Raw genomic sequence first — 26051 nt, 5'->3', positions numbered from 1 at the left:
CCAGTGTGTGGCCACTCAGTAAAACACACTTGTTAAGGGGACGATGTGGTTAGAAAAGACCTCCTGTTCTAAATAGAGGACATTTCCACCACCGCTGCCAGATGTTTGCTAAAATACTCAAAATGGAGTTTCATGTAAACACCATAACACTTCTAACCATTGGTCAATTTTAAAACAAAGGTCAATTTCAACTCACCTCACAAGCAGAGTCGTTAGGCACAGCTCTGGATGATTATGGCACCTCTTTCGATTTGCTCTCTGTACAAGGGAACACAAGGAGATTCAGTGCTTGACTTTCGTTAAGTAAAAAAAAACACATCTACGCATAACGCAATCAATTCACATCCCTGACTGTTACAATTCTACTCAAAATATCCATCAAGACACTATAGAATCATCAGAAATGTCCCAATACTGGCACATTTTTCATGCAGCAAACCTTCAGGCATGTCATGCATTGCCAGAAGTTAACAACATTTACTCAAAACTGACCACTGGTAAGTTCTTCTGAGAACGCTTGGGGTGACAACTCCTGATACTGGACACCAACTTCACCAATTAACTCTTTCAGAGAAGAAGTGCCACGCTGACCTCCAACAGAATGCACCTAAAAAGATGCAAAGATGAACAAGCATCAATGGTACAGTGTCCATCTGATCAAGAGGGACACTCTCAGTCAAACCTTAAAACACCCAAATGATGTTGAGAGGGAAATGCAATGTTAAATGATGACTACCTGTACTTACAATGATTTAAAGACTGTACATGCAGTATAATTGTAATCAATTGATAAACATGATCTTTACAAACCACACTATTTACCAAACTACACATGGATACAATCTTTAGTAAACAGATGAATCCATGCTAACCTCATGCTCAGAGTTGTCTGCTGTAGGTCTAGATGACTGACACTCTGCTCTTAATTCTCTGTCTGTAGAAGAGAACACAAGACATGGAGGCATAGTGCTTTGCAAGACCCCAGGGTTTAACAGGTAGTGCTTACTCAAGCAGGGACTCACCTGTGAATGAGTCTGTAGAGATCACATGGTGCTCCACGTCATGGGCAATAGGCTCTATAACACACTGTTGACCAGAAGGGATGCTTGCAATCTTTAGCTGGGTATGAAAAGTAGAACAAATATTGTAAACATCTGGCAGCAACAGTGGAAATGTGTTTAATCCACTACGAGTGGTCTTTTCTAACCAGTGTCCCCTCAACCCGTGTGTTTTTCTGAGTATGCCAAACACTGGAGATGAAACAGTGAAATACTCAGTTTGAGCTCAGATGTCAGGACAGTGTTCTCACATACCTTGAGTTTGTCTGTGTCAGACACATACACATAGTTAAGCATTTTCTGTTTCACCTTCAGTTAAATACAGTTCTAACTCTCACCCTAACTGCAAGGAAACAGAGTGATTAACCCTTACCTAGTTAAGTGAAGCAAAAGTAAGACAATACTAAGAAGCTAAAGTGACTGTGAGTAAAAGGTGCATGTATATGTCTGACACAGAAAAACCCAAGGTTTTCAAGGACACTGTCCATCAGCCTCATAATGACATCTGAGCTCAAACTGATGCTTTCACTGTTTCACCTCCAGTGTGTGGCCACTCAGTAAAACACACTTGTGGAGGGGACACAAAACAGATAAGCTTGCAATCATCACTTGGAAAAGTCATACAAATTCAAGATTTAGTTAAACCAGATTGAATACCACCAAGAGGACATTTAAATATTGTGACTAGGGCTGAAACAACTAATCGATTAATCGACAACTAATCGATTATTGAAATAATCGTTAGTTGCAGCCCTAATTGTGACATCTAGATATGGAGGTTTTAAACAACAATTAATAGGGGGACATTTTTTTTAAATGACCCACCTTTTTCCGCCAGGGCCATTCTTTCCCACCATAGTCATAAGTAATTTCACTTCCTGCCGCAATTTCCTTCAGTGCAAAAAGGCAGAGATGTGGCTTCCCTTCTGCTTCAATCAACTTCATTCTGCAATTTGGTGTCCTGTGTTCATCGTTTACTAGTCGCCCAAATGACCCATCTTCAAGTGCTCCATCAATACTGCAAATTTGGAAACATACATTAAACAAACATTTATAGTGACACGCCTATGAACTATACTAGAATTTTTAAGCATCAACACAAACACAACATCCAATACAAGTTTAGTTGTTAAATGCATAGTTGATGAGTTAAAGAGGGTCCATCAGTCAAGGACGCGTTGCTTTCTGACTGAGATAAGTGTTTGCGGTTGAGCTTGTGCTTAGAGCTTAAACGTGGTTTTGTTGTACTGTCGCGCTGACCTAGTAGGTGTGGCTGTTACTCTTCTCTTCTCTTCTCTTCCTCCTCTTGCCCACTACCTGCTCTGTGCTGCTGCTTGCGCGTGGCCACTGATTAGACCTTGTGCAATCTACAGCTAAGCGCAGCCTGGTGCGCACTGCTCCACCAGGTGAGTTGAATTAGAGCAATCAAGGGCGGGCGTGCCTAGTAGACCTTAAAATGCATGCAGCAGTCATTTGACCCGAGTGCGACATACTGAGAGGACAGCAAACCAAGCACAATCCACTTTCCACTGTGAGGAAGACTTTGAGTTAGACGGGCTATCGGTAAGCTCGGACTAGTGATGGCCAAATGAAGCTTTCCGAAGCACTGAAGCTTGTATTGAAAAATGGTTCATTACTCGAAGCTTTTCAACACAGTCCTCTCCGGTGACATCTGGTGGTGAAAATTTTGAAGAGCAGCTTGAATCTGCAAAATAAAACGGACTGCTCAATCATCACTGCTCACACAAGAGTGGCGTTCTCTCCGATATTGGGCCACCGTTCCATTGCTTTGAACATGTAATTGGTTTTGTTTTCTCGATTGGCGGGGCTGAACTTGCAAAGTAAAAACATCATCTATGTCAGGTAGCCCTTTTGTTATTTACAGTTAAAAAGAGGATTAGTGTTACTGTGTGCTGGCTGAGTCTGTTTCTTTTCTTAGAAATAGTTTCTCCTGCCCTGGAGAAAATCCACTTGCATGGAACAGAAGAGGCTGTGGAGTGCAGGAACCACACTGCAAGTTGGTAGATATGCAGGTATTCCTGGGTCCTGCAGACTATCACCCAAAAACAATAAACAAAATGATTTTCTAAACTGTAGCAATGTAATGTACGTATAGTGTCAAATACATTTTTGTAGTCTTCATTAGCTTTAATTCACATGGAAGTGTTCCTAAAGTCATATGCTGTAATGATATTTACATTATGAAAACATGATTTTGGACATTTCAGGTGTTTCACTTCGGCAGATAAAATGAATTGAGCAAAATCAACTCAAAATATTCCCACACGCCAGAACGTCCTCTCTTCCTCGCTGGCTCCATATCTGTCAGTGGAATGATCACCTCTTCGCTCTCTGTCACCCTCAACACACTCCACGAATCCCGTGGATGATTCACTTCCTTATATCCGTTTGAATCAGGTACCGAAGCAGTTACGTGCGTAACGAAGCTTCGGACGTCACTGGTCACGTGACTTTTGCCAAACGAAGCAAGCCTCGACACAGTGCTTCTGAACCAGTGTGTTGTTTTTTTCGACACACGCTCCGGAGCGCCAGCTTCAAGCGGGCCATCACTAGTAAATACAATAAGTGAGCAATATATATAATATACATATGATAACGCACAGCACATTATGGAGTATGCCCCTGCTGTGGAGTCCTGCCTCCATCTACTTGTCATTTAATCACTGGACAGCTGGACAGGTTCATACAAAATATTAGATGAGGCCAATTGTCCTATACATATTTTTGACCTAGGGGTGGGATTGACTGTGAACTGGAAAGGGAAAATGCTTAGGGGGCTGAGTACGGCTGCATCGTCACTGATTTGTAGAATCATTTTGATTCGATACAGGATCCGATTCAATTTGATTGGAATCTGGAAAGTTTTGCCTCAGTCAGAAATATTACAATTCTGGTCATGTATCAGTATATATCCATAATTTCGTATCTATTAAAAGAAAGCTGACACATGTGAGACTTAATTAGAGATGTAAACAGAGAGTTATGAAACCTGCAGCTGCAGAAGCCAGCGGGAAAAAAAGAGGCAAACACAGCGCGGACCCGACGACACACCAAAATCTGATTCTGACGCGTCGGGTCGGCGCTCTGTGTTCACGTTTGTATGCAGAATCCGTAAACCTGCTCCCAGGTACTGTTTTAGCTGCATGGTGTTTGACGACATGTTGTGAGGTTTAACCTGATATGCTGGCGTTTCAGGTATAATAACGTTAATTTACAAATCGACACAGGATTGTAATGAATCAATATCACTTTATTCAATTTAGCATGGATTGTAATCAGAAAGGCGATAATCAAAACCCACCCCTAATCAAGAACTTGCAAAGTAAAACCATGATCTATGTCAGCTAGCCCTTTTGTTATTTACATTTAAAAAGAGGATTAGTGTTACTGTGCGCTGGCTGAGTCTGTTTCTTTTCTTAGAAACAGTTTCTCCTGCCCTGGAGAAAATCCACTTGCATGGAACAGAAGAGGCTGTGGAGTGCAGGAACCACACTGCAAGCTGGTAGATATGCAGGTATTCCTGGGTCATTGTGACCAGGAGATATTTTATTTTGTATTCTTATGATCACAGTTATAATCAGAAGTATCAATCATTAATCATTTACCATTGTTGAACCAGTTGATAGAATAATCTTTGAACCACATCTATGTTAACATTAATCTACACAGATTATCAGTACTTTAATCAGTCTATTGTTGTTCTGTACTATTCATGTTATTTGCTTAAAGCTGTTTCACAGTTCTGTAACCACTCAGAAGCCTGTGGGTCCTGCTGGACCCTGCCTTAGTTCTATGTTCAGTTCTGCACGTACACAGGCCTTTAAAGTACATGCACGCTCTTATATAACACATGCATGTGTACACACATACTTAGTAAGAATAGGAGGGTCGTCTGAGGACAGTTTTCTGATAGATATACTTTCACAAAAGGCACGAATGTAATACACACTTGTTTTCTCTAACAACTAACAGTTGATGTCCATATTAGGTAAACTCTCTGAACAGGCCCAAACTGTTATCATTTCCAGTAAGGTCTGACTGTGTTACGTCATCATGGGTTATATAAGGATGGGGAGCTGTCCACTCTTTGGAGATCTGTGGCTGTACGCTTGTCTTCCCATGCTTCTGTTTTAGAAGTGTGTAATAAAATCACTATTTTTGTCACCTACACGGACTCGGCTGTTTTTCCTTCTTACCCAAACTGAACCAGACGTAACAATCTCTAGTCTTTTCGACACCCAGAAACAAACACTTGAATAGACTATCACCCAAAAACAATAAACAAAATGATTTTCTAAACTGTAGCAATGTAATGTACGTATAGTGTCATATAAATTGTTGTAGTCTTCATCAGCTTTAATTCACATGGGAGTGTTCCTAAAGTCATATGCTGTAATGATATTTACATTATGAAAACATGATTTTGGACATTTCAAGTTTTTCACTTCGGCAGATAAAATGAATTGAGCAAAATCAACTCAAAATATTTCCACACGCCATAACGTCCTCTCTTCCTCGCTGGCTCCATATCTGTCAGTGGAATGATCACCTCTTCGCTATCTGTCACCATCAACACACTCCACGAATCCCGTGGATGATTCACTTCCTTATATCCGTTTGAATCAGGTACCGAAGCAGTTACGTGCGTAATGAAGCTTCGGACGTCACTGGTCACGTGACTTTTGCCAAACGAAGCAAGCCTCGACACGGTGCTTCTGAACCAGTGTGTTGTGTTTTTTCGACACACGCTCCGGAGCGTCAGCTTCAAGTGGGCCATCACTAGCTCGGACTCATATTTGCTGCTTATACTGTATGTTTGGGAAATATGGAAGCTCAATTGTGGAAATGTATTTATGCTTTGGGAAATAGTTACTGCATTTAAGTTTAAAAAATTATATTGATATTAAAATAAATGTTTAAGTTTGAATAAATTGTTTATGTAGATAGTGTTTCCCACACATTTATGTTAATTAATACTAAAAGTAATTACCCCAAATCCTTGGTTAAATCTTAAAACTAGTGTAAATATGTTTGGTTTAATTTAAGGAAAATAATTCTTTGTAAAAGAAAATCCTTGGTTAAAGTCTTTATTAAAATATTTGTAAACTCTAAAATGTATACTTTAAAAATGTAATTGTTACAGAAAGTGTAAAAAATGCAAGGTAGACCACAGTTTATTTCATCTTTGTTGTTTGAAATTACTCACCTCTGATTCAAAAACTAATGAATGTAAAACTAAAACTAGGATAAATGATAGTTTAGACAAAAGTGGCTTTACTGAAGTGTATATTTTTGTTATTTCATTTGTCTTCTGTATAATGCATTTAATTTATCTGAATGATTAATGAAATGTTCTTTATTTTTTGTGTTGAAAGGTTTTTCACCTATCCATCAAGTCTTCCATCTACCTACCTCAAAGGCAGAGAACACTTGACATGTACTATTTTGGCATTGTACATATTATACAGTAGTTTTGGACACAGTATAACAGTGCACGAGTCTCCGTGTCCACATGTGCCAAATGCGCACAGACACAGGGCCGCTCATTCAGCCCTGGCCATTTGAATTTTCTCTATCTCTATATTATATTTTAAATCTTCACAGCAGCGTGAGCACACTGTCTTAGCTGTAAAATGTAGGCTTATATTATTACCCCTCTAACCCTGTACATTACGCCCGTGAGTGTGTATTAGAGAAGGCACACACAGGCTGAATACGGGGACTAACGGGCCCTCAGCATATGTGGGAGTCCCGTCAGTCCCCAGTACCGCGAGTTCCCGGGGACCACAGGGTCACCGGGAAATGATGGAGCCTTAGTAAGAATGAGATCCCGCTATTCCACGGGTCCGTCACTCCCCCTTCTATAGATTCTGGGGACTGACGGGGCCGGGTACTAGAGGTAAGGACTCGTTAAAGAGCAATATGAGATGTTTGCTTCAGAAATCCTGACCTTGCAATAGAAATGTAAACATTCAGTCATTTTGAATTTACCACAATGTCTTCTGCTTCCATATGAATTCAAACATGAAGACTGAACATGCGCTGGGGTACAGGTTACGTCTGTGTTCAGCTTCAGTTGCATCAATAAGCTCCCCTCTATACTCGACCACAAAGTCTCCTTGTTTGAAATTGGCTAAACTGAAGATGCCACGACCTGAAGAAACAACCATATTAGAGACACAGGTGTGGCAGCACTGCAAATAATCAATTCATTAAATATGTATATCTGTAAATTGCAAGTATGCAATGTTGTGCTTTTTTCAATTCTACATATATAATAAAGAAAACATGTCCAAGTGCAGAAAACATAAATAGCCAGGCTCGCTAATAACTAAATTATTATTAAAATACCTTTAATTTTAATTTATATTGTTGTACAGGTCACCACTGGTGATGCGTAACCCCTCAGTCTAGCCTGCAGTGTGTCAAAGTCACTCATCTTTAACTGAATTAATAAATTTGATTTCTAACATTGAATTCTTGTCTCTTCTTGCAAGGATGTGATTAATGGCATCCTGAAGGGGAGTGGTTCTCCGTGACATGATTTGCTAAGGAAATCAAGATAAAAATGTAAACAACATCAAAACTTAAAGCCTTTATGCTTACAAGGGCATTAGTAAAGCCTGAATGAGAAGCACCCCCCATGTTAGCGTATTATTAGTTTAAGGTTATTTTAGTTTGATGAGTGCTGGAGGGATTCTGGTTAACAGATAAATGGATGGGGGCGAGGCTGTATTTGTGCAGATTAACTTGACTGTGTTCCACCTGTGTTGATTAAGTCAAGTATCTGACATGCTCCACCCAATTTTTCTTATTTCACTAATAGCATGGATACTGAAACTGTTTCAATTGAGTTCTATGCTTTCATTACATTCACATAACAGACACAGACAAGGCTGATGTCTGAGTTGTTTTAACAGAAAGCATGCACTTGCAGGTATTAAAGATACTTAAATGTCCTAATTTAACTAAAGCCTAACTCTGACTTAGCCTAAACCTGTCTGTCAAACTAAGCTTAGATCTCTCAGGAATAACGTGCTTCATCAACACAACTATAAGAGAGCAAAACAAAAATAATGTTTTTTGTTTGTTTTTTTACAATATTTTATAAACGTGTGCAGAGTGACATCAATACTGTCTCAATTTAATTTCATAAATCTAAAAAAGTTTATTTGTATTTGGCTTCCAATGTTTCCTTGGTATTTGGGCAAAGATCATCTTTTAATATCTTAAATAATCATCTCAAAACAGAACAGGAGGAAAACAGCTCCAACTACCACAAAAAAGACAGGTGTGACAGGTGTGAGTACTACTGCTAGTACAACTGCATCTACTACAACTACTACTACTCCTACCATTAGTACAATAGGTAGTAGTACTAACTAGTTACAGAAGTAGTACTTGTAGTAGTTGTAGTAGTAGCAGCCATTTTACATTAAACAAGTGATCTTGTAGTGAAAAAGGCCTTCTTTCAAACTCAGTGAAACATCACACACTTGTGTAATTTCTTACCTTGAAACAAGTGATGAGATTAGGCCAGGGTAAAAAAAACCATCCCGGTGCTTGGGACAGTCCGGGAATCCCCGCCCCGCGTGTTGCTGTGACCTCCGTGAACCGTTCCGCGTGCTCCGGCCCGCTCCGCCGTCCTCACCTCGTCGTGGTCCGGTCCCCGCGGTGCGCTCTCCGCCGTCCGCTCGTCGTGGTCCGGTCCCCGCGGTGCGCTCTCCGCCGTATGCTTTCCACCGTACCTCGTCGTCGTTCCCTCACCTGCCGCCTCACCACGGCTTTGCCTAATCTGAAGCACTGTGTCTGTCAGAACGTCCGTCTTTTAAAAGTTTTATAATTACCGTCTTACCTTTTCTCCAAAGCGTGTCAAAACTCTGCCAAAATTGATGGATGAATAAGAAGCGCCCAATCAGTCAGTCTAAATCATTGATGTAAATATCAATGGTCTAAATGGGTAACGTTAAAATGCGCATGCGCAGCTTCCAATTTCGCACCATGTGTATAATGTCCCGCGCTCGTGTATAATTTCCCGCGCTTGTGTGTGTGGCATGCGGGGACAACTCCAACCGACAGGGGGCAGTGGCGGACACACAAATATACAACATATGTCAAGTTTTTGGTTTACAAAGACTTTTGAGAAAAACACTTTTTGGGTATTAAAACATGCCCAGAAACTATTTTAAAAGGTCAATTTTATGAGGACAGCAAAATGTCCTCCTGTAACAGAGGGTCCTCATAGCTCTTTGATTTGTCTTGAAAGTTGTCCTCCTAAAACGAAAAACAAACACACACACACACACACACACACAGTATTCTTTGTTCACATGTATACCTATGTAAGATGTTATATGTTCATGACCCTATGCATATTCATGTAACCACAATAAAAGGAGTGCTATGGGGAACCTGGCTGAGAGTCTGACAGAGGTCAAGTGGTGGAACGACACTTGGCTCCAGGCAGGTCTCCCTCATGCATGAGTAAACCAGAGTAAACCAAACCTTGCTTTTTGCTGTGTAGCAAATTGTCCTTAACGTTCCAGCGAATAGGTTTATGCTACAAACCTATCAGTGGTTCACTCTCATTTCACCCCCCGGTCTCCCGCAAAGACTCGGTGTCTCAGCTGGACTTATTTTTTGTTTTTATTGGCCGATGATTCATTTATTCATTTTAGTAATGGTATAAACAGTTAAAGGTGGTGGATTGTCCAGATGCTGGTCGATGTGGAAAAATAACTGAGTTGTTTGGTGGTGGCTAACGCGGAGCTCAAACAGAGGGGAGCCGGTGGATCAGGGAAACCAAGGCAGGAGAAGCAGACCCAAGGCGGCTGCCAGTCGGAGCGTCAGGTGAAGTGAATTTCAGGTAAGAAGTTATGACCTGTAGTCTATCTGGGTCAGATATAAACCAAGTTTAGGTGTAGTTTATTTTTGTTATGCTGACTTTTTACAATCAGTTACAATAACTTGTACTGCATGCTAGCTAGCATGACAGAGGTTCTATACAGCTGTGTGCGTGCTATGTTACTGATGGTGAACTTTATTTTATTCATAAGGTTAGTTAGTCGAGTTTCCAACCGTCCCGTACAAACTGAATCATCCCGCATTCAAAGAAAATATTACGCGTTTCGAGCTGAAAAGGAACACAGTTTGTCCCGTACTTCAGCTAGAATGGAGAAAGACACAAAGCTAGATTTATTCTGTTGCTACGCTGCACAGCTGATTCTTCTCCTCTCATTCTCTCCCCGTCTCTCGCCAATTGCTATTTCAACCTTGAAAGTGATTAATGATCTCTCGTATTTATCGCCCACTTTGTGCCAGAATGGGGAAGCCGGCGGATGTCGTGCTAAACAACAGCAGCACGTTTAAGCTTGATCAGCTGCTGTTAGAATTTATTTGATATTAATTTCTAGTATCAGCTGATGTTTGCTGGAGCCACAGCTGTAAAAGCTGCTGGTCATGATATTGATTTGAATATGTGGTGAAGATGAAACTAGGAGATGTTCTTACTGAATCATCAGAGCTGAACAGTCCAGCCAACATGTATATATGAGCCCCACCTGTTTTTTGCTCAAACTGGGCTTTTTGTATGGGGCCTATCGAGGAAAACATCTTATTTTACTGTCACTATATATCATTCATAAAGCACTGTTATTATTTCATTATTACTTCATTAGTCTGCATCAGCTTATCATCAATATTATCATGTATCACTTATCATTTAGTAAATCTGCTACAATAGAATTCTAGATACAATACTCTATCAGTTAGTAAAGCACCAGTTTAGCTGGGGGTCCAGTCAGGCCGCAGTAAAGTCATATGAGGACACTCAACTTTGGTTGGCCTGAACTCACAATATCACAAAACTGCACACTTAGATACACACTTGGTTATGTTCCCAGAATACAGAGGAGTAGAAACATCTGGAACATGTTGTTGTTCTTAGCCATAGAAGGACATAGAAGGGAGAACTGACTGATACTTATCATGTGACTTGACGTCATCATTGCAATAAAAACCTTGTGAAGAGACTGTTCTGGGGGAGATCGGCTCGTAAAGGCTTGTGACGCTCATCTTCCCCATATGTACATTCTACGTAGCACTCATAATTCTTATTCTCATGTATATATCTCATGTATATCTCATGCACATATCTTTCTTTCTACATAGCACTTTAACTCTTATTGTCTGCACTGAAGCACCGCAGCAATTTCCTAATGTTGTAAACCTCAACATCTGGCAATAAACCCATTCTGATTCTGATTCTGATTCTGATATGTATAATAAAATCACTATTTTGACATCTACTGAGAGACCATGCAGTCGTTTATCTCATTTTGGTGCCGAAACACCGGTTTGAGGAGGGACTAATGGAGCTCGGCTGACGGTCTAGTGGTGTCAGACGGACAGCCAGGAGGCCGACTGAGTGATGGGCCCCGAAATATGAGAGGTAAGCACCGCCTGTTGATGGATCTCAAAAGGTGCTGAATTGGAAATCAAGCTAAATTAAATGTTCACTCAGTGGAGCTTCTGTTCTGTCCGTGGTGATTTTGGGGTAATTAGTGTTAAAAGCAGGGAATATTGCCCTGACTAAGTGTATTGCTGTTTATTTTGGGAGTGAACTTTTGAGTTAAGAGGTTATGTGTTTAAGTCAATACGGTTTAAAAGGTTTAAAGGTTTAAATGTGGGGTGGTTGGATGCCAGCCAATCACCCAGTAGTGTAGGGTATTTGGTTTTATTGATCAGTAAAAACGCGGTTTTGGGCGTCAGATAATTAATAGGTGAAGGTGGAGACCTCACTTTGATGCTTATAATATTTTAAGTAAACTTGCTTAGGACTGGGGGCGTGGCCCCCTAAGAATGCAGTTTGTTCAGCAGGTGGCACTGACCCCTAATCGCGGACGCGTGGTTAGGTTTTAGCCCGGAGTTGGCCTTCCGTTGGGCACTTGGGACGCCCAGTTAACAGGCTAGACAATCAATGGGTGATTGTCTTATACTGCATTAATTGAGTGATTGAGTCGGACTCGGCTGTGACCTTAACGTCGGGGACTTGTGACCTTTAAGTAAAGCCAAAAGCATGAGTTGGGATAGTGCAAAGCCTTTCACGCAGCTGGTGGAGATCCTTGTTTTTTTACCTGGCGGGAAGCAGTTATAAATTACTAGGACTTAGGAATCTGACCGTTTTCAAGGCGGTGTACTTGAAACGTTTAATTGATCAGTAAGGGCTATAGATGCTTTTAAATCAGTCAAAAAGTTTAGGAACACCAGCAGAGAAATAGAGAAGATAAGCTGGTCTGGCATGTGGTGTTTTTCTTACGTTTATACGGGCCCGGGTATGTAAATAGAATGTAAATTACCTGTGTGTAAATAAGTGTAAATTAGTTGAAATGGGTTCTGAGTGTTGTGAAAAAAGGAAAAACTCTTTTCTGCTCTCTCTGAGAAGGGATTTTGTGTGTGTATGTGTGCTGAAAAAAAAAAAAAAGGAAAAGTGTCTCTCTCTCTCTGTCTCAAGCAGTTGCAAGGAGGGGGGCTTCTAACCCCGCGGTGTGTGTATGAGGAGAGAAGGAGAGAGAGGGGGCCAGCGTGCGTCCATTTAATATTGAAGAAAGTGCAGAAGCTGTTTTTTCTGTTTCGTTAAGGTTGAATGGGCATGAAGCGAATGGAGGTTTTAAGAAAAGAAATGAAAAGGATATTAATTGTATGTTTTAGTGTGCCAATACAGGTTACAGATGAATAAAGGTGGACTTCTCTCAACCTGGAATTTTAAGTACGGCGCCAAAACCAGTAGAGTAACATAATTGGGAGAAAATAGGCCAGAGTTTGGCTTAAAAAATTTTACAGCTTGACCTGGCACTTGTCCCCATCCTGAGAAGAAGCTCAAAGGACAATTAATCTCCTGATGAAGACCAATAGAACATCGTGAACTTGAGAAGAATTTACAAGCAGCCAAAAAACAGTGCAACTGAACTGTTAAGCCTGAAACCAAAAAACCAAACTGACATGCACTCTGAGTTACAGGCTGGACAGTTGAACGGTGGGAAAGCGCTGGACACTGGACACAATCTGACACTGATTGTCAGATTTGCCATGCTTGGAGTAATATTGACATTTTTGAAGAGACGATTGAATGAAAGCATCAACAGAGAAGAAGAAACCACGTGATGGAAAATGCACGGTGGACTGCAGGCTGGTAAGAACAGTGTGATATGACACTGAATGTGATATTTTGCCAGGCTGGGACTTAATCCAGAAGGAAGATACTGAAGAGAAACGGAGAAGAAACGAACTGTGTGCTGGAGAATTCAGGACGATAAATGGACACTGAGAGAAGAGGACAGGGACCAGTGAGAGGTGAAGCCGGACGAGTTTGACTGTGAGAATACAGGGTATAATTAGACTGAAATGAAAGCCTGAACTCATGATGGTGTTTAGAGATGTCCACCAGAAAACTAAAAGAGGTAAACAAAAGAAGATAAAATAAAGAAAGAAAATAACTGACAGTTACATGAGTGAATGGAAAACACACATACACAAAGTGTTACATGTGATATTATACTCTTATAAAGAATCAGAAGTGAGATAGTTTTGAATTAAGAAATCAGTGAAAAGATGCATGAATTAATTCTGACTATAACATATAGAGGCAATGAAGAAAACAGCTTACACGCACTGAACATTAACAAAAATACATAGGAACAGCAATGAAGACCTGCTTACACTTATACACATGACATAAGCTGGTATTTCTGACCAGAGAGAGGGAACCTGGTAGTTTAAGTGCTCATGATAGTAATAAATGTCTCAGTTGTGTTTTTCCAGGTGGAAAATAAACAGACCTGGATCAATTCTCCACGTGCAGCAGTCGGAAGAGACCTATAGGTTAACTTGACTGGATATGTTAAGGCAAGTTTCTGGTTGAATTGTTCAGAGCGCCATGTCTCCATATACCTGACAAGTGGGCCCTAACTTCTGGCTGAGGACCAGGAATGCTGTTAATAAGGTGGGAACTTAAAATTTGGGTTAGCAAATTTGGGGTAAGAAAACTGACGGCTTAAGTGGAGAAGATGTGCAAGAGTCTGACACATTGCCAAAAGCAACATATGCAAATTCACATACACAAGCAGAAAATGCATTAACCTTACAAGGACAAGCGCTTAATGATTAATGCATAGACATTGATTAAACTTGGTTAAGAACACAAACATGCGCAATAAAACACAGCTTGCTGTTTGTATGAGTGATAGAATGGGGTGAATGTTTAATGAAAACATTTGAGTATGTTGAATCTAGGCATGGTAAAGTGCATAAAGGGGGTGATTGTTGTGTGCAAATTGTGTGGTTTTAACTAGACTTTCGGTGTATTGAGGAGGTGGAATTATGTGGTGACAATACTTGTGTCTTTAAGGGGTTTGAGGTTGTAGTGGTGATGGGCTGATTTTGTCAGCTAGGGTGGAATTGTTTTTGTTTTTTGTTTTTAATAGAGGGAGTTTTAGGACACATGGACATGTTTGAAAGGGGCCCATTATTTTTGTAACAGTACACTCAAAGAAAACCTGTCAGGTGATTTTGTTTTGTGTTTTCATGAGCTAATAATCAGCTCTCTTTTTCTCATTTTTGTTCTAAGCAGGCCTGCAACAGTGAATAACAGCACAAATTCTCGGGAAGAGCAAATATAAGGTGGGCTTTCCAGATTACAACTGGCTGAGGAGAAAGCTACCTGTGGGGATCTGATCAGGTCGTAAGTCCCTGTCTAAAGGATTGTTGAGATTCAATCCAGTCCAAAACCTAAGGAACTATTTTCCTATGGAAAATAAAAATGAAGGAGCTCAGTTTGAATAAATCTGGACAAACAATTTGCTTTTACTAGAGAAAGTTTCTGTTTTATTGAGTGGGGTTATATTATGGGATCATAGTATATTGTTGGGAGAATCCCAAATGCTAAAGGGGGTAGGTGTCAAAATAGAGGAAATCTGCCAAATGTTAAAGGGGAAAATTAGTGGGGGTTGAAGAAGGAGAATAGGTTTGATTTCTTTTTGATTTCTAGAAGTAGTGGCTATAATGTAGGCGTACACATACAGTTATTACATAGATTTTTGGGATAAAGGGGAGAGCTTAAAAATAGAGATGGTTTCTTTTTTATATATACATATTGCATTCTGTGCCTTTAAAGGAGTTGTGGCTCAATTCGTCTCTTGAGGGTCACGAGCCTTTGGCTAGCGCTATGATTGGCCAATCTATTGTGAGGAGGATATGAGTCATTGAAGGATTGCACACGCTTACAGACACAGAGTCCAGAAACACACATGAGAGCATTGATTCCAGGCAAAAGGCCTCAAATTCGTTTAGCTTTTAACTGAACTTAAAGACGGACCAAAGAGGAAGGAAAGCATAGATTTTGGGTAAGTCTGATAAACTAGAATTAGAAGGTATTGTTACATTAAAAGGAGCCAAAGGAAATAAAAAGAGTTATATCAAAACAGGTTATAACATAGGAAATGTGAGGTTAAAGTGAAGTTAGTGTTAACACACAGGAGTTGTTTCTGGGTAGCATTTAGCTATGATGAAATTTATGCAGGAGTAATTGCTTATATGCTTAAACTCAATTGATTAAAGTGGAAATGGGGTTTTGTTTCCTTTGCAGAAGATCTCTGGACCACAAGAGAGGGTCAGAGCGAGGACACAATCTATGGCGACCTCTGGTCTCCCAGAGGGCGAGAGAGGGAGTGTGGAGCAGGGAAATTATTTTACTGCTATCGCTAAATAATAAAACATCATCACCATTGCATTAATAATATAATTGACAGCACAGATATAATTTAATTCGGAGGTTTAAACAGGGTGTGTCTTTCAGAAAGACTAAGGTGCATTCTTTTACTAAGCTCTTAGTAGGGGTTCTTGATGAAAACATTTATTCAGCCTCTGGTCTGGTAAAAGGTCAGAAGGGCAACGGGTGAATTGATTGGGAGAGCATTTGAGGACGACACACATACATGCAATGGAGTAATGAAAGTCAGTAGGATTAGCTCATTAGGATCAAACACAATTTTAAGTAGGTAATACTGTTACCATCATCATGTCTGGTTTATTGAGTGGGTTGAGAACTGATACATAGATGACTGAATTAGTATTGTTTTGGGGAACGTGATAGCAGGAGTAAATAGGATCCTGCAGCCAGAGTCTAAATGACTGAAATTAAATGAGGGAAACTAGGAGAGTTTTGTTTTGTTTTATTTTGGGGTTTCTGAAGTATGGGGAAGGTTTTACCATGACACTAAGTTTTAGAGTTGGTATTTTTTCACCTATAAGAGAAAGAATAGTCAGTGACAAGCCCTAAGACCCAGGCTTCTTTTTATTTACTTTTGATTTTTGATTTATATTTTGAACAGTGCACTGATTTTTGTTTGTGAATCTTTTCTTGAAGCAGATCTGCATATCGGAAATTACAAGCGTTACAAGTCGGCGAGAAAAGTGTTGTAAGTGATTTTCTCCACATCCGATCTCAACTTTTGGTTTTTCTTTTTGAAATGAGCTCATTTTGCTGAGGGCGGAAATCTAAATGCGGCGATGGTTTCCACTATCAGCAAAGAAAGAAAGAATGGATGAATGGAAGAAAGACTGGAAATAAAACAAACGGACTGACTGGTAAAAGATGACAAGACTTGACCATGACTCAAGGTTAACCACCTCCACCTAGATAGGATAAAAGGGTGGATGAATTTATGTGTTTCTTTCTACAGGAGCAGAAAGAGGACAGCGACATCTGAGGTTGCATGGCAATTTAACTTTAAATGTTACTTTCTGTGTATGTGAAAGTGTGTGTACACACCTGCGCAGCGTTAACACTCTCTTTTTAAGTTGACAAGTGGTTGATGTTTGCCAATAATGTTTTCCTACTACAGGATTTCTGGGCTTATGTGTGAAGAAACGGTGTTTATGGGTTATGATTGGGTAAGGCGATTAAACGGCGGGAGACACATCCTGTCTTGAAAACAGTGTGATTCTTTTTACAGGCAATCTTTTATAGCATCTCTGGTAGGTAGATGGCTGACCGCGGTCAATGTGCTGCTAATGTTTGCTTTGCTTTTGTTAAGAATGCGTGAGGAGGGTGCAGTAGAAAACAGACAAGTGACATGAAAACAAAAGAATAATAATCAAACAAGTAATAATAACAAATAACAAATTTGGGGACAGTTTGTCGTAGAGCTCACTAACTGGCCATTAGGGGGCTCTTAGTGATAAACAAGTGGAGTAACATTGCCCAAGTGTGAATAAAACAAATTGCGGCAATAATACTGATTTAATGGTCGGAGGAAACCAACTTGTCTGTTGTTCTGAATCTTTTATTACTCTTATGATTTACAGGGGGTTGTAAATAAGCTGTTTGATTTAACAAGATTTGCTTTGTAGGTGAATTGGGAGTTAAAGGAGCTTAACAGGTAACTGCGGACTAATGTTTTTACACAGGGTTACTGGTTGGCGGGAGAGTGTTTTAGAGAGGATGTGTAATGTTCTTGTGCAGTTTGCAGTAGGGAGATTGCAAATACAACTAGAACTATTAACTGAGACTAATTAGAACTAACCTGAAACTGAGGAGGTTCTATATAAGGAAGAATTAAAACAGATATAAAATGCATCCGATCTTTAATTGCAGGTGTGACCATGAAGATTTTTGGTACATATTGCAGGTTGTTGCTCATTATAGAATTGTGTTCAGCTTCATAAGGCAAAAAGCTATATCAGGGGTCTATGATTTCGTTTGTGTTTTAATGATTTAGGTATGGCAAAATTAAAGGTTTTTAGACAATTTAGGGAACCAGTGAGAAGCATAATTAGATGATCAGAAACTGGGTACTAGACTTAAACTTAAGTTAGAATTAAGAATGCCCAATTGGTTTGAGGTCTGTTGTTCACTTTTATACACACATAGGCATAGCATAGGATTGGAATAAACAAAGTCAACAACATTAGGTTAGGAGAGCCAGCGAGGGAGATGGGTTGGCTTTCTGTCTCTTGCAGAGAGAGGAACAGACACCAGACGAGGTCACAGATAGGCGAGGATCATTTGCAGCAGAGATAGACACAGTGACGGCCGAGACACCAACTGGGTCCAAGGGTCATGGCGTTTGGGCTCCGGGTAGTCACCTCAAAAGGATGGATCCCATAAACACAGCAATAACCATGAAGGGGTGGCGGAAATCCAGGAACACCAGACCAACGAGGTTCGAGAGGCTCTGGGGCAAAAGGGGGACACGTTCCGGTTTCTTTTTCTGGAGGATACATAGGACCTGAGGATACACAGATCGTTGTTCGAAATCGGGGCAGAATAATCCCCTGATCTGTGCCACGACTGAAGGGTTGTCTAACCCCTGAGGTTGAAGAATGAAGAGGAGCGTCGCGCCAAGCAGCAATTAATTCATTCATTCCAGGCTCCTAATAGGCTAGGGCTCTAGTCTGAAGTAATTGATAGTTTAAAGGAATCGTAATAGTTTTGTATGTTAATTGCATATTTTATACTCATAACTTGATACTCTTATCGCGAAGTTTAAAGTAAAAGAGCCTGGGAACAGGGATCATGAAACTGTGGGGAAAATTAGAAACTAATGAGGATGTTGGGGTTGATAAGTGCTGTAACGTGTTGGTTGAAGTTGTGCTGGCTAAGCCAGCACAAAAGGGGGAGTTATCGAGGAAAACATCTTATTTTACTGTCACTATATATCATTCATAAAGCACTGTTATTATTTCATTATTACTTCATTAGTCTGCATCAGCTTATCATCAATATTATCATGTATCACTTATCATTTAGTAAATCTGCTACAATAGAATTCTAGATACAATACTCTATCAGTTAGTAAAGCACCAGTTTAGCTGGGGGTCCAGTCAGGCCGCAGTAAAGTCATATGAGGACACTCAACTTTGGTTGGCCTGAACTCACAATATCACAAAACTGCACACTTAGATACACACTTGGTTATGTTCCCAGAATACAGAGGAGTAGAAACATCTGGAACATGTTGTTGTTCTTAGCCATAGAAGGACATAGAAGGGAGAACTGACTGATACTTATCATGTGACTTGACGTCATCATTGCAATAAAAACCTTGTGAAGAGACTGTTCTGGGGGAGATCGGCTCGTAAAGGCTTGTGACGCTCATCTTCCCCATATGTACATATGTATAATAAAATCACTATTTTGACATCTACTGAGAGACCATGCAGTCGTTTGTCTCTTCCTCAAATTCGAACCTTGACAGGCCCACTTGGGTTTTTCACATTAAACCCATATGGGCAATCCCAAGTGGGCACCTTTAGTAGGTCTTCACTTGGTCCGAAATGGGAAACACATGTAGGACCTACTTGGGTTTTCGACCTGGATAGACATGGGCAAACACAGTCATTTAAGGATAGGCTGTTGTTGTGTGCCCCAGGTGGGGCAAAGTGAGGTAATCAATATATTTTTTTAGCACTGATTACACAGGTGGGGCCCACCTGGTAAAACTATATGTGTCACACATGGGCAAATGCAAGTCAGACCCTGAAAACATGTCTATGTGGGCCCCATATGGGTTATGTTAAGTTAATATGGGCATATCTTTTATGTGGGCTCAAGATTGTTTAGTATATTTGGGACCCACTTGGGTTTCTCACATTAAAGCCATATGGGTGGGCATCCAATGTAGGTCCTAGTTTGGTCAGTGATGGTAAATGTGTACATTGGTTCAAAATGTTAGCACATGCTTATGTGAGGATTCTTCTTCTGTGAAGAGCCAGAGAAAGTGTTATTTGAATAAAGGAGGATTTATTCCAAACAAGCCCATCACAGATTGCACACAACCCAGGGAGTTCTGAAAGTCAAATTGTAAAAAAATCTCAAGAAAAAGTATGAAATAACTCTATTTTATAACCTGCAGACAGCACCCATGGGGTACCATTCTCTAACAAATTACCCTAACTTTAACATATTTGGCACAACCTCAGTCTATCACTTTTGCTATCCTTACGTACAGTCAGATGTTCTTTACCCTTCATTTCTGACCCTCTCAGTATTTAGCCTTGGCTAGCGAATGTACTCAAAGTCCACGTTGAGACCTCAAGATGATATGTGTTTTCAGACACTACAACCTAGCTGTCAAGTGAGACTATAGGAACTTTGGTGTTTTTGAACATTCAATGTTACTCAAAAAAAACCTAAGATAAAAGTGAATTACACAGACAAAATCCAAATTTGGCATTTGCAAATTAAGGATTACTGGTTGTTCAAACAATTAAGACTATTTACTTGAGCAAACATACAGTTGAGGATTTAGCTACATGGAAGATGGAAGTTTTGGTTAATCAGATCCAGTAAAGCTCCTGAAGTATACTACTGTTAAAATGTTACTCTTCAAACTTGTGCCCTCAAATTACATAACCAGAAATAATTTATATTATCTTTTGAACTAGTGGAAAGGAGAGGGAATGGGGTCTTTCAAGCAGTCACACTTCAACTGTGAATCTCCCTTGTCCTTATGGTGTATTGACCCTATTGAAACTTTTCAAAAGCAGTCTAATGTTAGAAGAGCTTTTAGGTAAAATGTTTCTGTTGTTATGATTCTCCTTATTATTATTATTTTATTAATTATATTTTTAGTATGATGTTGATTTGGGTGACAATTACTTGACAAATATTATGTGTTAATTTTCTAAACATATTAACCATCCCTATGCTTAAAAAACTCTTAAAAATGAAATTGTTCTTTTAAACTTGTGCATTGTTTGACTTTTAAAATGTTTGTATCAGGTGTAAAATGACTTTTTAAATAAAGTTGTTTTTAATGTGAGCAGCTCCTATTGCCTCGTTTAAAAAGAGGGAGGAGCAGATTGCGCTGCCTAGCATCCAGTCTTCACGGTCTTTCGTCAGTTGCGGTCTTTTCTCTCCCTGGTGTTTGAGAATGTGGAGGACAAAAGGATACCACAGAATCAAAAACTATGACAAAGGTAAATACTGAAAGTTTGATAAGTTTTCATCAATGGTTATTTTAGTAACTTTCTATAGTTGTCCTAAACGGTATAAGGGGGGGAAGCATAACATCTTTAGCTAGCAGGTAGAACTGGGTTAATTTACAGTCATTGTCTTTGGCAAACATAATTAAAAATTAATTACAAAACTCTTACTGCCTATATATACTCCACACTGGTGAAAAATGAAAAAAGAGAGTATAGGAAAGCTGAGCGCAGATGGAGAAAAACAAACCTACAGGTTCACTATGACATCTATAAAGAGAAACTTCACAATTATAATTTACAACTGAGGAGTGCAAGAAGGTCCTACTTCTCTGACATCATCACTAAAAACAGTCATAATGATCGGGTCTTATTTTCTACAGTTGACAGGCTAACAAACCCTCCTGTGTCAGTGGCAGCTGAACTTCATTCAACCAAGGCCTGCAATGACTTTGCCAAATTCTTCACAGAAAAAATCCAAAAAATTAGACAAGCATTTGGTACATCAACAGCAGATCCAGGATATGTACTGTGTCCACCGAAAAACTGTTTAAACACCATGAAACAGTTTCACCCGATTAACAGCAAAGACCTGGAGGACATCTTAGGTCAGCTGAACTCCTCTTGCTGTTTAGATGTCCTGCCAACAAGTTTTTTCAAAAAGGTCTCAAAGACTTTAGAGTCAGATCTGTTACAGATCGTCAACTTTTCTTTATTATCAGGTGTGTTTCCAGAATCACTAAAAACTGCTGTAATAAAACCTATACTGAAAAAGGACAATCTTGACAAGACACAAATGAACAACTACAGGCCGATCTCAAATCTCCCATTTTTAAGTAAGATCATTGAAAAAGCAGTTTCTCAAAAGCTCAGTTACTTCTTAAAACAGAATAACTGCTACGATGCCTTCCAGTCAGGTTTTAGACAGAACCAAAGCACTGAAACCGCTCTGACCAAAGTGTTTAATGACATATGTCTGAACACAGACAGTGGAACAATGTCAGTCTTAGTTTTACTGGATCTCAGTGCAGCATTTGATACAGTTGACCACAACATATTACTCAAACGACTGGAGAACTGGGCAGGTCTTTCAGGAACTGTACTAAACTGGTGCAAAACATACTTAGAAAACAGGAAATACTTTGTATCAATAGGTAACTTCACATCAGAGTAGACAAGTATCACATGTGGAGTTCCCCAAGGTTCCATCTTGGGACCCCTTCTGTTTAACATTTACATGCTCCCACTGGCACAGATTATAAAGAACAACAAAATAAACTACCACAGCTATGCAGATGACACACAAATATATATCACAATGTCACCAGGAGACTGAGGCCCTGTACAGGCTCTTGGTAAATGCATTGAGGAAATTAATGACTGGTTGTGCCACAATTTTCTCCAGCTAAACAAAACTGAGGTAATAGTCTTTGGCGCCAAAGAAAAATGATTACAGGTCACCAGAGAACTTCAATCTATACACCTAAAAACCACAAACCAGGCGAGAAATTTGGGTGTAGTGATGGATGCAGACCTAAACTTGGAAAAACACATTAAGACAATAACAAAGTCAGCTTACTATCACCTCAAGAATATTTCAAGGATCAAAGATCTGATGTCTCAACAGGACCTGGAAAAACTAGTGCATGCATTCATCTTTAGTAGGCTTGATTACTGGAACAGCATCTTTACAGGTCTACCTAAAAAAATCAGTCAGACAACTACAGCTCATTCAGAACTCTGCTGCTTGAGTCCTCACTAAGACCAAAAAAAGTGGACCACATCAGTCCAGCTCTGAGGTCTTTACACTGGCTGCCTGTCCGTCAGAGGATAGACTTTAAAGTTCTGATGCTGGTCTATAAAGCTCTGAATGGTTTAGGACCAAAATACATCAGTGACCTCCTGACCCAGTATGAACCTTCCAGATCCCTCAGGTCATCTGGATCCGGTCTTTCATCAGTTCCCAGAGACAGAACCAGACACGGAGAAGCTGCATTCAGCTTTTATGCTCCTTATATCTGGAACAAACTCCCAGAAAGCCTCAGATCAGCTGAAACACTCAGTTTATTTACATCCAGGTTGAAGACTCACCTATTCTCAGCTGCATTTGAATAAAGCACCAAATCCACACTTTTAAGCTTAAATTTCAAAACTTACATTAACTACTGATATGTCGTTCGGACTGGAGAAGTGTAGTCGAATGGTAACAAAGAGAGGGAAGGTAGTCAGAACTGAGGGGATTGAACTACCAGAAGGCAACATTGCAGACATAGAGGACTGTTACAAGTACCTGGGGATCCCGCAGGCGAATGGGAACCATGAAGAGGTGGCTAGAAAAGCTGCAACCACCAAGTACCTGCAGAGGGTCAGGCAAGTCCTGAGGAGTCAGCTGAATGGTAAGAACAAGATCCGGGCCATCAACACCTACGCCCTGCCCGTGATCAGGTACCCTGCTGGGGTAATAGGCTGGCCAAAGGAGGAGATAGAAGCCACTGACATAAAGACAAGAAAGCTCCTTACCATGCATGGAGGGTTTCACCCCAAGTCCAGCACCCTGAGGCTGTACGCTAAGCGGAAGGAAGGGGGCCGGGGACTGGTGAGTGTCAGCACCACAGTCCAGGATCAGACAACGAACATCCAAGAATGCATTGGGAAGATGGCCCCAACTGACCGAGTGCTCAGTGAATACCTCAGGCAGCAGAAACCGAAGAAAGAGAAGGAAGGCGAGGAACCATCATGGAAGGACAGGCTCCTGCACGGTATGTACCACAGGCAGATAGCGGAGGTGGCTGATACCCAGAAATCCTACCAATGGCTGGACAAAGCTGCACTGAAAGACAGCACAGAGGCACTAATCATGGCAGCACAAGAACAAGCTCTGAGCACAAGATCCATAGAGGCTGGGGTCTATCACACCAGGCAAGACCCCAGGTGCAGGCTGTGTAAAGATGCCCCAGAGACAATCCAGCACATAACAGCAGGGTGCAAGATGCTAGCAGGCAAGGCATACATGGAACGCCATAACCAAGTGGCCGGCATAGTGTACAGGAACATCTGTGCCGAGTATAACCTGGAAGTCCCGAGGTCAAAATGGGAGATGCCCCCAAGGGTGGTGAAGAATGACCAAGCTAAGATCCTGTGGGACTTCCAGATAGAGATGGACAACATGGTGGTGGCTAACCAACCGGACATAGTGGTGGTAGACAAACAGAAGAAGACGGCCGTAGTGATCGATGTAGCGGTTCCGAATGACAGCAACATCAGGAAGAAGGAACACGAGAAGCTGGAGAAATACCAAGAGCTCAGAGAAAAGCTCGAGAAGATGTGGAGGGTGAAGGTGACGGTGGTCCCAGTGGTAATCGGAGCACTAGGTGCAGTGACTCCCAAGCTAAGCGGGTGGCTCCAGCAGATGCCGGGAACAACATCGGAGATCTCTGTCCAGAAGAGCGCAGTCCTGGGAACAGCTAAGATACTGCGCAGGACCCTCAAGCTCATTTAGTGAGGAGAGAGAATCATGTACAGACTGGTTCAAACAGGAACATAACTGCATAACAGTGATAAGAAGATGTTAGTCATTTTTGATGCCTACATTAAATATCACATCAAGGCCACACTGACACATGCTTTCCAGCCCGGAAACTGGTGTTTGGATATTTTAACAATATCAGCTTACTTTGAATGTACATGCCTCTGGATTGTAGATGTCCCATCATCATTCTGCAGTTGGCATTTGGGTGATGACGCTGAATGTCCAGCACTTTTGAATCCAAATCCACATCTCCAATAGAAGAATTCCTATCAGATTTTCTGCACATAAAACATTTTTTCATATAACAGCAAATCTCAACAAAGTTTCCCAATTAATACTGAAAGAACCAAGGATGTAAATGTATTCTTGTTTTAGCTTTACCGAAGACACCAGAGAAAGTACGATATCTATAGTCAAAGGAGCTTGCAATGATATCTATAATGCTGCTGAAATAGACAAAACCATTTCAATAAACTCGCTATTTAACATCAACCTTGTTATGCATTATCAGAGAACAATCAACTGCAAACAGCAATGAAACATTCAACTATGTACTATTTAAAGCACTAATGACCCTGTTGTCTAACAAGATGTGATAAGTAAGGAGACTGTGGAAAGCTGGTGGGTCTACTCTCTGTGTAAAAGGTTCCTACAGGCTCCACTGCCCCCAGTCTTCGAGTAGACACACTAACAGCTAACACTGCAAAACGTGTCTCAACGCCGAGATGGCGCCGATAGCTTTAGCCGTAGCTGCCCCATTTAGTTTAGACAGTAACAAAAAAAAGTAAGCGATAATAATTCATTGTCAAACGTCATAATTAAGGTCAACATCTAAACAATGCTGTGTACAGACTCACACAGGTGTTAAATTACAGCATAAACTTACCTTAGACCTTCCTCCGTCATTTTCCTCCTAATTGTGCTCGGAGACACAGAAAACGTATCGGCAATTACCCCGATGGTTATCCCGGACAGCACTAAAGTCCTGAGTGCTGCACTGGGATTTCTAGACGTGGACGGCCAACATTTGAAGACTGTTCTTCCTCTGCGTATTCCAAACGAACACGGTGCTGAATTGATCTTAAACTTTCGACAATGTTGTCATCGATGCTAACATCTTGAAGAGCAATTATCATCCAGGCATTTCAGTACATCATCTAAACGACTCAAAACAGTATCTACAGGTAAATGATCCCTCTCTATCTGATTTGCTTAAATGAGCAGAACTGGCTGAAGTTCACACCAGTCCGCCATCATCCGTGACTTTTGACCTAGCACGCTGTTGCTAGCTGTATTAGCCGTCCGCGGAGCAGATTTCCAGGAAAACTAGTCGATGGTAAACGATAAGCCAATAGGTGCAAAGGTCCAGCCCACTTACATTCATTGACAGACAAAGTCATTCTGTTGAAAAGTCGCATTATGAAATAAATAGGCCATCGGGAAAAACGGGATTTTGAAAT

At 40.6% G+C, this 26051-nt stretch overlaps 1 long non-coding RNA gene across 1 annotated transcript; it reads right to left on the bottom strand.

Annotated features, from left to right (window-relative positions):
- Window positions 1–492: 492 nt before the first annotated feature.
- LOC147310729 (uncharacterized) lies at window positions 493–1076 on the bottom strand. Its single transcript, XR_015125350.1, has 3 exons — window positions 1023–1076; window positions 873–934; window positions 493–607 (listed from the first exon to the last, which is right to left on the bottom strand). It is a non-coding gene; the product is annotated as an uncharacterized LOC147310729 (long non-coding RNA).
- Between the last annotated feature and the right edge of the window lie 24975 nt (window positions 1077–26051).

This window comes from Aulonocara sp. 'chitande type north' Nkhata Bay, linkage group LG16 (genome assembly GCF_057382095.1).
Source record: "Aulonocara sp. 'chitande type north' Nkhata Bay isolate Kocher_YH1m ecotype deep benthic linkage group LG16, A_spYH_male_GT1.1, whole genome shotgun sequence".
In the NCBI taxonomy this organism is placed as follows: domain Eukaryota; kingdom Metazoa; phylum Chordata; class Actinopteri; order Cichliformes; family Cichlidae; genus Aulonocara; species Aulonocara sp. 'chitande type north' Nkhata Bay.
This window is presented reverse-complemented; position numbering and strand designations above follow the sequence as displayed.